Genomic DNA, 10,000 nt, shown 5'->3' with positions numbered 1-10,000 from the left:
GCTCCCTCCCTCCCCTACCCTCCCACCCCCTCCCCTTCCCCGATCCCTTCTTATCCGGGCAAAGTTTTTAATATCAGAGCCTTTAATTACGAGGTAAAAGGCTGTAAGGGGCTAATTTCGCCACTTTTTACGGCTGCGCCACTGCCTAGATTTACATTTTAATGATTAGCAATGCTGTATTTCTTATTAGGACCTCCCCCTCCCCTTTCTCTCCCCTCTCCCCCCCCCCCCGCAGTCGCCTCCGCCTCGTCTCGCCCACTTTAATTAAAAACGAGGAAGAGGAAAGTGTGAATGATATTTATGTGTCGGGCGGCATTAGCTCTCGTCAGGCGGACGCTGCTGAGCCCCGGCGACTGATGCGCCGCCTCCTTCACTAGGTTTCTATTTTCTAGCACTGCCTCACACTCTGATAAAAACAAAAAAGTAAGATTTGCCCATCTTCTTGTAAACACATCAATGTGTGGCGAAAGTAAAGAAGTAAGATTTGCCCATCTTCCTGTAAACACATTAATGTGTAGCGAAAGTGCTCTTATCTCAACTTTGAAAAGTAAATTAAAATGAGAAAAGTTTAGAAGGAAACATTGAGTGAGATTCTGATAATCACAGTAAAAAAATAATATTATGATATTCACAAAGTATCAAACTTTTTCCCAGCAACGTCGGTTACCCCCCCCCCATAAAAAAAATTTAAAATTGCGTTAATCATCATTCATTCAGTAGATGTCTTGCCTGAAGTGCGAGGCTGTCAAGTAGCGGCTCTGTGACACCCCCAGCTGTATGACCCTAGTGGGTTTAGAGCTTCTTTTTGATTATAATAATAATAATAATCTGACACCCCCATCATTTCCAGGCCTGTGGCTTGGTAGACAACGCTCTCGTCCCACACACTGCGTGTCCGTGGTTGAACTCCAGGCCGGGAGGAAATACTGGGCGTGTTTCCTTACACCTGTTGTCCCCTTTCACCTAGCAAGCAAGTAGGTACTTGGGTGTCAGTCGATTGGTGTGGGTGGCATCCTGGGGGGACAAGACTGAAGGAACCCAACGGAAATAAGACAGACAGTCCCTCGATGACGCACTGACTTTTTTGGGTTATCCTGGGGTGGCTAACCCTCCAGGGTTAAAAATCCGAAAATCTTATCTTATCTCTCTTATCCATCAGAGTGCAGGCACCTTCAGGACACAAGTCCGACAGATAACTGTACCAGTTATAACAATCTCGAGGTAGACATTAATCCCGTACGGATCATTCAGCGCTGTTTAAAAAAAATCACTATTCAAAATAAATTACGTTATGAGATAACAGCGACGAGAGTCCATGATGTAAACATTAGCCCTCTGGCGGTGGGTGGTGGCAGCACTCAAGTAAACAGAGCATCAGGTGGCGCAATCAGCAGATGCAATCACGAGATGGATGCTGCCGCTGGCGAGGTACTTGATATTTTCCGCTACACCGGCCACCAAAGGACATTATCCGGACACGGTGTGTGTGTTACATGAAGCAATGCTGCTCCTCCCTCCAGTAATGTTACGCAGTGCTTCTACACCCTCGGATTACACCTACACTTAGCTTGAAACTACACACACACACACACACACACACACACACACACACACACACACACACACACACACACACACACACACTCACACACACACACACACACACATACATACACACACACACACACAAACACACATACATACACACACACACAAACACACATACACACACACACAAACACACATACACACACACACACACGCACACACACACACACACACACACACACACACACACACACACACACACACACACACACACACACACACACACACACTGCTCATAAAAGACCGATGGAGATTTGAGGAAATAGGCGGCATGGACGAGATTGGAGGAGATTGGAGAACATAAGGTAGTCATTGCAGTGATGTATAATCCACCACAGAACAGCAGGAGGCCAAGAGAGGGATATGAAGAGAGCAACAGAGCAATGGTGGGCACACTGGCCGAGGTGGCCATAAAAGCTCACTCGAGCAGAGCAAAGTTACTGGTTATGGGAGATTTCAACCACAAGGAGATCGACTGGGAAAACCTGGAGCCACATGGGGGGTCTCGAAACATGGAGAGCCAAGATGATGGATGTGGAACTGGAAAATCTCATGCATCAACATGTTAAGGACACTACCAGGGAGAGGGAAGGATGAACCAGCAAGACTGGACCTTGTGTTCGCCCTGAGCAGTTCAGACATTGAGGACATCATATACGAGAGGCCTCTTGGAGCTAGGGACCACATGATTCTGTGTTTTGAATACATAGTGGAATTACAAGTAGAGAGGGTAACAGGAGCTGGATGAGAAAAGTCAAACTATAAAATGGGAGACTACACAGGTATGAGGAACTTCCTGCAGGAGGTTCAGTGGGACAGAGAATTGGCAGGAAGGTCAGTAAATGAAATGATGGAATACGTAACTATAAAATGCAAGGAGGCAGAGGAAAGGTTTGTTCCCAAGGGCAATAGAAATAATGGAAAGACCAAAGCGAGTCCTTGGTTTATCCGAAGGTGCAGGGAGGCAAAAACTAAGTGCAGCAGGGAATAGAAAAGATACAGGAGGCAAAGGACCCAGAAAAATAGAGAGACTAGTCAAAGAGCCAGAAACGAGTATGCACAGATAAGGAGGGAGGCCCAGCGACATTACGAAAACGACATAGCATCGAAAGCCAAGTCTGACCCAAAACTGCTGGATAGCCACATTAGGAGGAAGACAACAGTCAAAGACCAGGTGATCAGGCTGAGGAAAGAAGGTGGGGAACTCACCAGAAGCGAAGAGGTATGTGAGGAAATATAAACACATATGCAGTATAATGTGATCCTTTATTGACAACGTTTCACCCACACAGTGGGCTTTTTCAAGTCACACACAGATCTACCTGGGGTGGAAGGTACGGGAGTATTTATAGTCATGTTCAGAATGTTGAGGTCAGGTGGAGAATGCTGCATCTGATGATCTACCGGGTGGAGTTATAGAGTCTTGGGTAGCTTGGCAGGGGTATTGGACAAGTTGTGAGTAGACCTTCTTCAGTGTTCTATGTTCTTATGTGGGATAGCGATGAAGAAGTTTCTTGGCGAGTGGTTCAGCTATGTTATAGAAGCCGTTGTTCTGGTTGAAATTGTTGGTTATAGAGATAAGCGATGATTCCAGGATTCTTCGGTATTGAGTGTTGTCTTCTGTGGCGATAAGTCTTGAGTTTCTGTAGTTAATTAAATGGTTGTGTGAATTGCGATGTTGTACACAGGCATTCCTTGCATCGTCAGAACTGCTTGCATATTGGTGTTCTGAAATACGTGTTTGGAGGTCTCTTGATGTTTCGCCCACATAAAGGATCACATTATACTGCATATATGTTTATATTTCCACTGTGTCGGTATTTGATACCATTTATTTCCAGGTATGTGAGGAGCTCAACAAGAGATTTAAGGAAGCATTTACAGTGGAGACAGGCAGGCCTCTGAGTGAACAGAACAGAGGGGGACGCCAACAAGGAACATACCAAAAAGTGTTAGATGACATGCACACAATTGAGGAGGAGATGAAGAAGCTGCTAAGAGACCTTGATACCTCAAAGGCAATGGGACCAGACAACTTCTCCTCGTTGGTCTTTAGAGAGGGAGCAGAAATGCTGTGTGTGCCACTAACCATAATCTTCAATACATCTCTTGAAACTACCTGAGGTATGGAAGACAGCAAATGTAGTATCCATATTTAAAAAAGGAGACAGAAAAGAAGCACTAAACTATAGACCAGTGTCACTGACGTGCATAGTATGCAAAGTAATGGAGAAGATTATCAGGAGGAGAATGGTGGAGCACCTGGAACAGAACAAAAGTATGCACACCAACCAGCACGGTTTTATGGAAGGGAAATCCTGTGTCACAAACCTACTGGAGTTTTATGATAAAGTAACAGAAGTAAGACACGAGAGAGAGGGGTGAGTTGATTGCATCTTCTTGGACTGCAAGAAGGCCTTCGACACAGTTCCTCATAGGAGATTGGTGCAGAAGCTAGAGGATCAGGCGCATATAACAGGAAGGGTGCTGCAGTGGATCAGAGAATACCTGACAGGGAGGCAACGAGTCATGGTACGTGATGAGGTATCATAGTGGGCACCTGTGACGAGTGGGGTCCCACAGGGGTCGGTTCTAGGACCAGTGCTGTTTCAGGTATATGTGAATGATATGATGGAAGGGTTAGACTCAGAAGTGTCCCTGTTTGTAGATGATGTGAAGTTAATGAGGAGAATTAAATCAGATGAGGATAAGGTAGGACTCCAAAGAGACCTGGACAGGCTCGACACCTGGTCCAGCAACTGGATTCTCGAATTTAACCCCTCCAATTGCAAAATCATGAAGATCGGGGAGGGGCAAAGAAGACCGCCGACGGAGTATAGGCTAGGTGGCCAAAGACTGCAAACCTCGCTCAAGGAGAAAGATCTTCTGGTGAGTATAACACCGAGCACGTCTCCGGAAGCACACATCAACCAGATAACTGCTGCAGCATATGGGCGCCTGGCAAACCTGAGAACAGCGTTCCGATACCATAGTAAGGAATCGCTCAAGACACTGTACACCGTGTACGTCAGGCCCATACTGGAGTATGCAGCACCTGTTTGGAACCCACACTTGATCAAGTACGTCAAGAAATTAGAGAAAGTGCAAAGGTTTGCGACAAGGTTAGTTCCAGACCTCAGGGGAATGCCTTACGAAGAAAGGTTGAGGGAAATCGGCCTGACGACACTGGAGAACAGGAGGGTTAGGGGAGACATGATAACAACATACAAAATACTGCGTGGAATAGACAAGGTGGACAGAGACAGGATGTTCCAGTAATGGGACACAGAATCAAGGCGCCATAACTGGAAGTTGAAGACCCAGATGAGTCAAAGAGATGTTAGGAAGTATTTCTTCAGTCAAAGAGATGTTAGGAAGTATTTCTTCAGTCATAGAGTAATCAGGAAGTGGAATAGCCTAGCAAGTGAAGTAGTGGAGGCAGGAACCATACATAGCTTTAAGATGAGGTATGATAAATCTCATGAAGCAGGGAGAGAGATGACCTAGTAGCACTCAGTGAAGAGGCGAGGCCAAGAGCTGAGAATCGACCCTTGCAACTACATTTAGATGAGCACAATTAGGTGAGTACACGCACACACACACACGACCAACACACTTGCTACGTCACCATTACACACGACCAACACACTTGCTACGTCACCACAACACACGACCAACACACTTGCTACGACACCACTACACACGACCAACACACTTGTTACGACACCACTACACACGACCAACACACTTGCTACGACACAACTACACACGACCAACACACTTGCTACGACACCACTACACACGACCAACACACTTGTTACGTCACCACTACACACGAACAACACACTTGCTACGACACCACTACACACGACCAACACACTTGCTACGTCACCACTACACACGAACAACACACTTGCTACGTCACCACTACACACGACCAACACACTCGTTACGACACCACTACACACGACCAACACACTTGCTACGACACAACTACACACGACCAACACACTTGCTACGACACCACTACACACGACCAACACACTTGTTACGTCACCACTACACACGAACAACACACTTGCTACGACACCACTACACACGACCAACACACTTGCTACGTCACCACTACACACGACCAACACACTTGCTACGACACCACTACACACGACCAACACACTTGCTACGTCACCACTACACACGACCAACACACTTGCTACGACACCACTACACACGACCAACACACTTACTACGTCACCACTACACACAACCAACACACTTGCTACGTCACCACTACACACGACCAACACACTTGCTACGTCACCACTACACACGACCAACACACTTGCTACGTCACCACTACACACGACCAACACACTTGCTACGACACCACTACACACGACCAACACACTTACTACGTCACCACTACACACGACCAACACACTTGCTACGACACCACTACACACGACCAACACACTTACTACGTCACCACACGTCACCACTACACACGACCAACACACTTGCTACGACACCACTACACACGACCAACACACTTACTACGTCACCACTACACACGACCAACACACTTGCTACGACACCACTACACACGACCAACACACTTACTACGTCACCACTACACACGACCAACACACTTGCTACGTCACCACTACACACGACCAACACACTTACTACGTCACCACTCTACAACATGCATGTTCTCTCTATGTTAACTGAAGAATGAACAAAACGCCTGACCACAATGAGAATAACTTTCCCTGGGGTTAGAACATCTTCCCCTGGTAGACCTGTGTCGCAGAAGCTATAAAAATGCCGGAAACAATTGGCTGATGATTCCCTTTGGTGACAATGCCAAGGCATATTAGAGGCTCTCTGTGTATTGCAACCCAGTATTTTAAATATAAAATCTCAATGTACTGTTTGCAAAGACATAAAATAAATAAATAAATAAATAAATAAAGTGTGTACAATTACGATAAAATAATAAAAAAAATAAAGCAGGGTTGTTTGGTAGTGTTCGGTGATGCTGTGAATGTGAAGGGAAGTTTTAAAACAAAAAGGTTAAGTAGATGATAACAGTCAAGTTAACAGTCAAGTTAACAGTCAAGTTAACAGTCAAGTTAACAGTCAAGTTAACAGTCAAGTTAACAGTCAAGTTAACAGTCAAGTATAGTGATATGTCACAATGGATTCTGGAGGAAGGAGTTGAAACCTCAAGTGGATCTATATAACAAAACTCTTCGTCGGGCCGTTCGAAAAGGGGCAGCGTCGGGATATCAATGAGAGGGCCAAATGTGGTCCCTGTAAACCACGGAACGGGTAGGATTTGAGTGCTAAAACTTCGGGCCAGTACGTTCAAACCCCATCCGTTCCGTGGTTTGTTTACAATCATCTTTCAACGATTTTGAGAGTCATAGTGGTCCCTAGATTTTAAAACGGAATACAGATAGGAAATCCTGAACAGAACAGCGAGTACACTGACTTGCTTCATACGAAAATACCAGACATCATTTGCAAAGACAGTGGAGCACCTGGAAAGGGAAGGACTCATCTAAGAAAATCATTGTGGATTCTGAGACAGGAATCCTGCCTCTCTTATCCTCTGGGTTTCCAGGTAAAATTTACGGAGATATATAAGAGTGGGTTATTTAAGCTGTAATGAAAATAATGCCGCACCCTACCCGAGGTAAATAAGCAGGTGATGAACCTAGGCACAGCACCTGGCAGGTTCATCATCACTTGCCTACAGCGCCTAGCAGGTTCATCATCACTTGAGTACAGCGCCTAGCAGGTTCATCATCACCCACGAACACCACCTAGCAATATCCGCATTGCTCACCCACACCACCTAGCAGGTTCAGCATCACCCACCTACACCACTTAGCAGGTTCAGCATCACCCACCTACACCACCTAGCAGGTTCAGTAACACCCACCTACACACCTAGTAATTTCAGCATCACTCATCTCACCACCTAGCAGGTTCAGCATCACCCACCTCCACCACCTAGCAGGTTCAGCATCACCCATCTCCACCACCTAGCAGGTTCAGCATCACCCACCTACACCACCTAGCAGGTTCAGCATCACCCACCTACACCACCTAGCAGGTTCATCATCACCCACCTACACCACCTAGCAATATCAGCATCACTCACCTACACCACCTAGCAGGTTCAGCATCACCCACCTACACCACCTAGCAGGTTCATCATCACCCACCAACACCATCTAGCAATATCCGCATCGCTCACCCACACCACCTAGCAGGGTCAGCATCACCCACCTACACCACCTAGCAGATTCAAAATCACCAACCTACACCACCTGGCAGGTTCATCATCACCCACCTACACCACCTAGCAGGTTCAGCATCACCCACCTACACCACCTAGCAGGCTCGGCATCACCCACCTACACCACCTAGAAGGTTCAGCATCACCCACCTACACCACCTAGCAGGTTCAGTATCACCCACCTACACACCTAGTAATTTCAGCATCACTCATCTACACCACCTAGCAGGTTCAGCATCACCCACCTCCACCACCTAGTAGGTTCAGCATCACCCACCTACACCACATAGCAGGTTCAGCATCACCCACCTACACCACCTAGCAGGCTCAGCATCACCCACCTACACCACCTAGCAGGTTCAGCATCACCCACCTACACCACCTAGCAGGTTCAGTATCACCCACCTACCCACCTAGTAATTTCAGCATCACTCATCTACACCACCTAACAGGTTCAGCATCACCCACCTCCACCACCTAGCAGGTTCAGCATCACCCACCTCCACCACCTAGCAGGTTCAGCATCACCCACCTACACCACCTAGCAGGTTCAGCATCACCCATCTACACCAGCTAGCAGGTTCAGTATCACTCACCTACACCACCTAGCAGGTTCAAAATCACCCACCTACACCACCTAGCAGGTTCAGCATTACCCATCTACACCACCTAGCAGGTTAATCATCACCCACCTACACCACCTAGCAGGTTCAAAATCACCCATCTACACCACCTAGCAGGTTCAGTATCACCCACCTACACACCTAGTAATTTCAGCATCACTCATCTACACCACCTAACAGGTTCAGCATCACCCACCTCAACCACCTAGCAGGTTCAGCATCACCCACCTCCACCACCTAGCAGGTTCAGCATCACCCACCTACACCACCTAGCAGGTTCAGTATCACCCATCTACACCAGCTAGCAGGTTCAGTATCACTCACCTACACCACCTAGCAGGTTCAAAATCACCCACCTACACAACCTAGCAGGTTCAGTATCACCCATCTACACCACCTAGCATGTTCAGCATCACCCACCAACACCACCTAGCAGGTTCAGCATCACCCACCTACACCACCTAGCAGATTCAGCATCACCTACCTACACCACCTAGCAGGTTAAGCATCACCCACCTACACCACCTAGCAGGTTCATCATCACCCACCTACACCACCTAGGAGGTTCAGCATCACCCACCTACACCACCTAGCAGGTTCATCATCACCCACCTACATCACCTAGCAGGTTCAGCATCATCCACCTACACCACCTAGCAGTTCCATCATCACCCACCTACACCACCTAGCAGGTTCAGCATCACGCACCTACACCACCTAGCAGGTTCATCATCACCCACCGAGACCACCTAGGAATATCAGCATCACTCGCCCACACCACCTAGCAGGTTCAGCATCACCCACCTACACCACCTAGCAGGTTCATCATCACCCACCGACACCACCTAGCAATATCAGCATCACTCACCCACACCACCTGGCAGGTTCATCATCACCCACCTACACCACTTAACAGGTTCAGCATCACCCACCTACACCACCTAACAGGTTCAGCATCACCCACCTCCACCACCTAGCAGGTTCAGCATCACCCATCTACACCACCTAGCAGGTTCAGTATCACTCACCTACACCACCTAGCAGGTTCAAAATCACCCACCTACACCACCTAGCAGGTTCAGCATCACCCATCTACACCACCTAGCAGGTTCATCATCACCCACCTACACCACCTAGCAGGTTCAACATCACCCACCTACACAACCTAGCAGGTTCAGTATCACCCATCTACACCACCTAGCATGTTCAGCATCACCCACCAACACCACCTAGCAGGTTCAGCATCACCCACCTACACCACCTAGCAGGTTCAGCATCACCTACCTACACCACCTAGCAGGTTAAGCATCACCCACCTACACCACCTAGCAGGTTCATCATCACCCACCTACACCACCTAGCAGGTTCAGCATCACCCACCTACACCACCTAGCAGGTTCATCATCACCCACCTACATCACCTAGCAGGTTCAGCATCATCCACCTGCACCACCTAGCA

Source organism: Cherax quadricarinatus, chromosome 23 (genome assembly GCF_038502225.1).
Source record: "Cherax quadricarinatus isolate ZL_2023a chromosome 23, ASM3850222v1, whole genome shotgun sequence".
NCBI lineage: Eukaryota > Metazoa > Arthropoda > Malacostraca > Decapoda > Parastacidae > Cherax > Cherax quadricarinatus.
Note: the sequence above shows the minus strand (reverse complement) of the source record.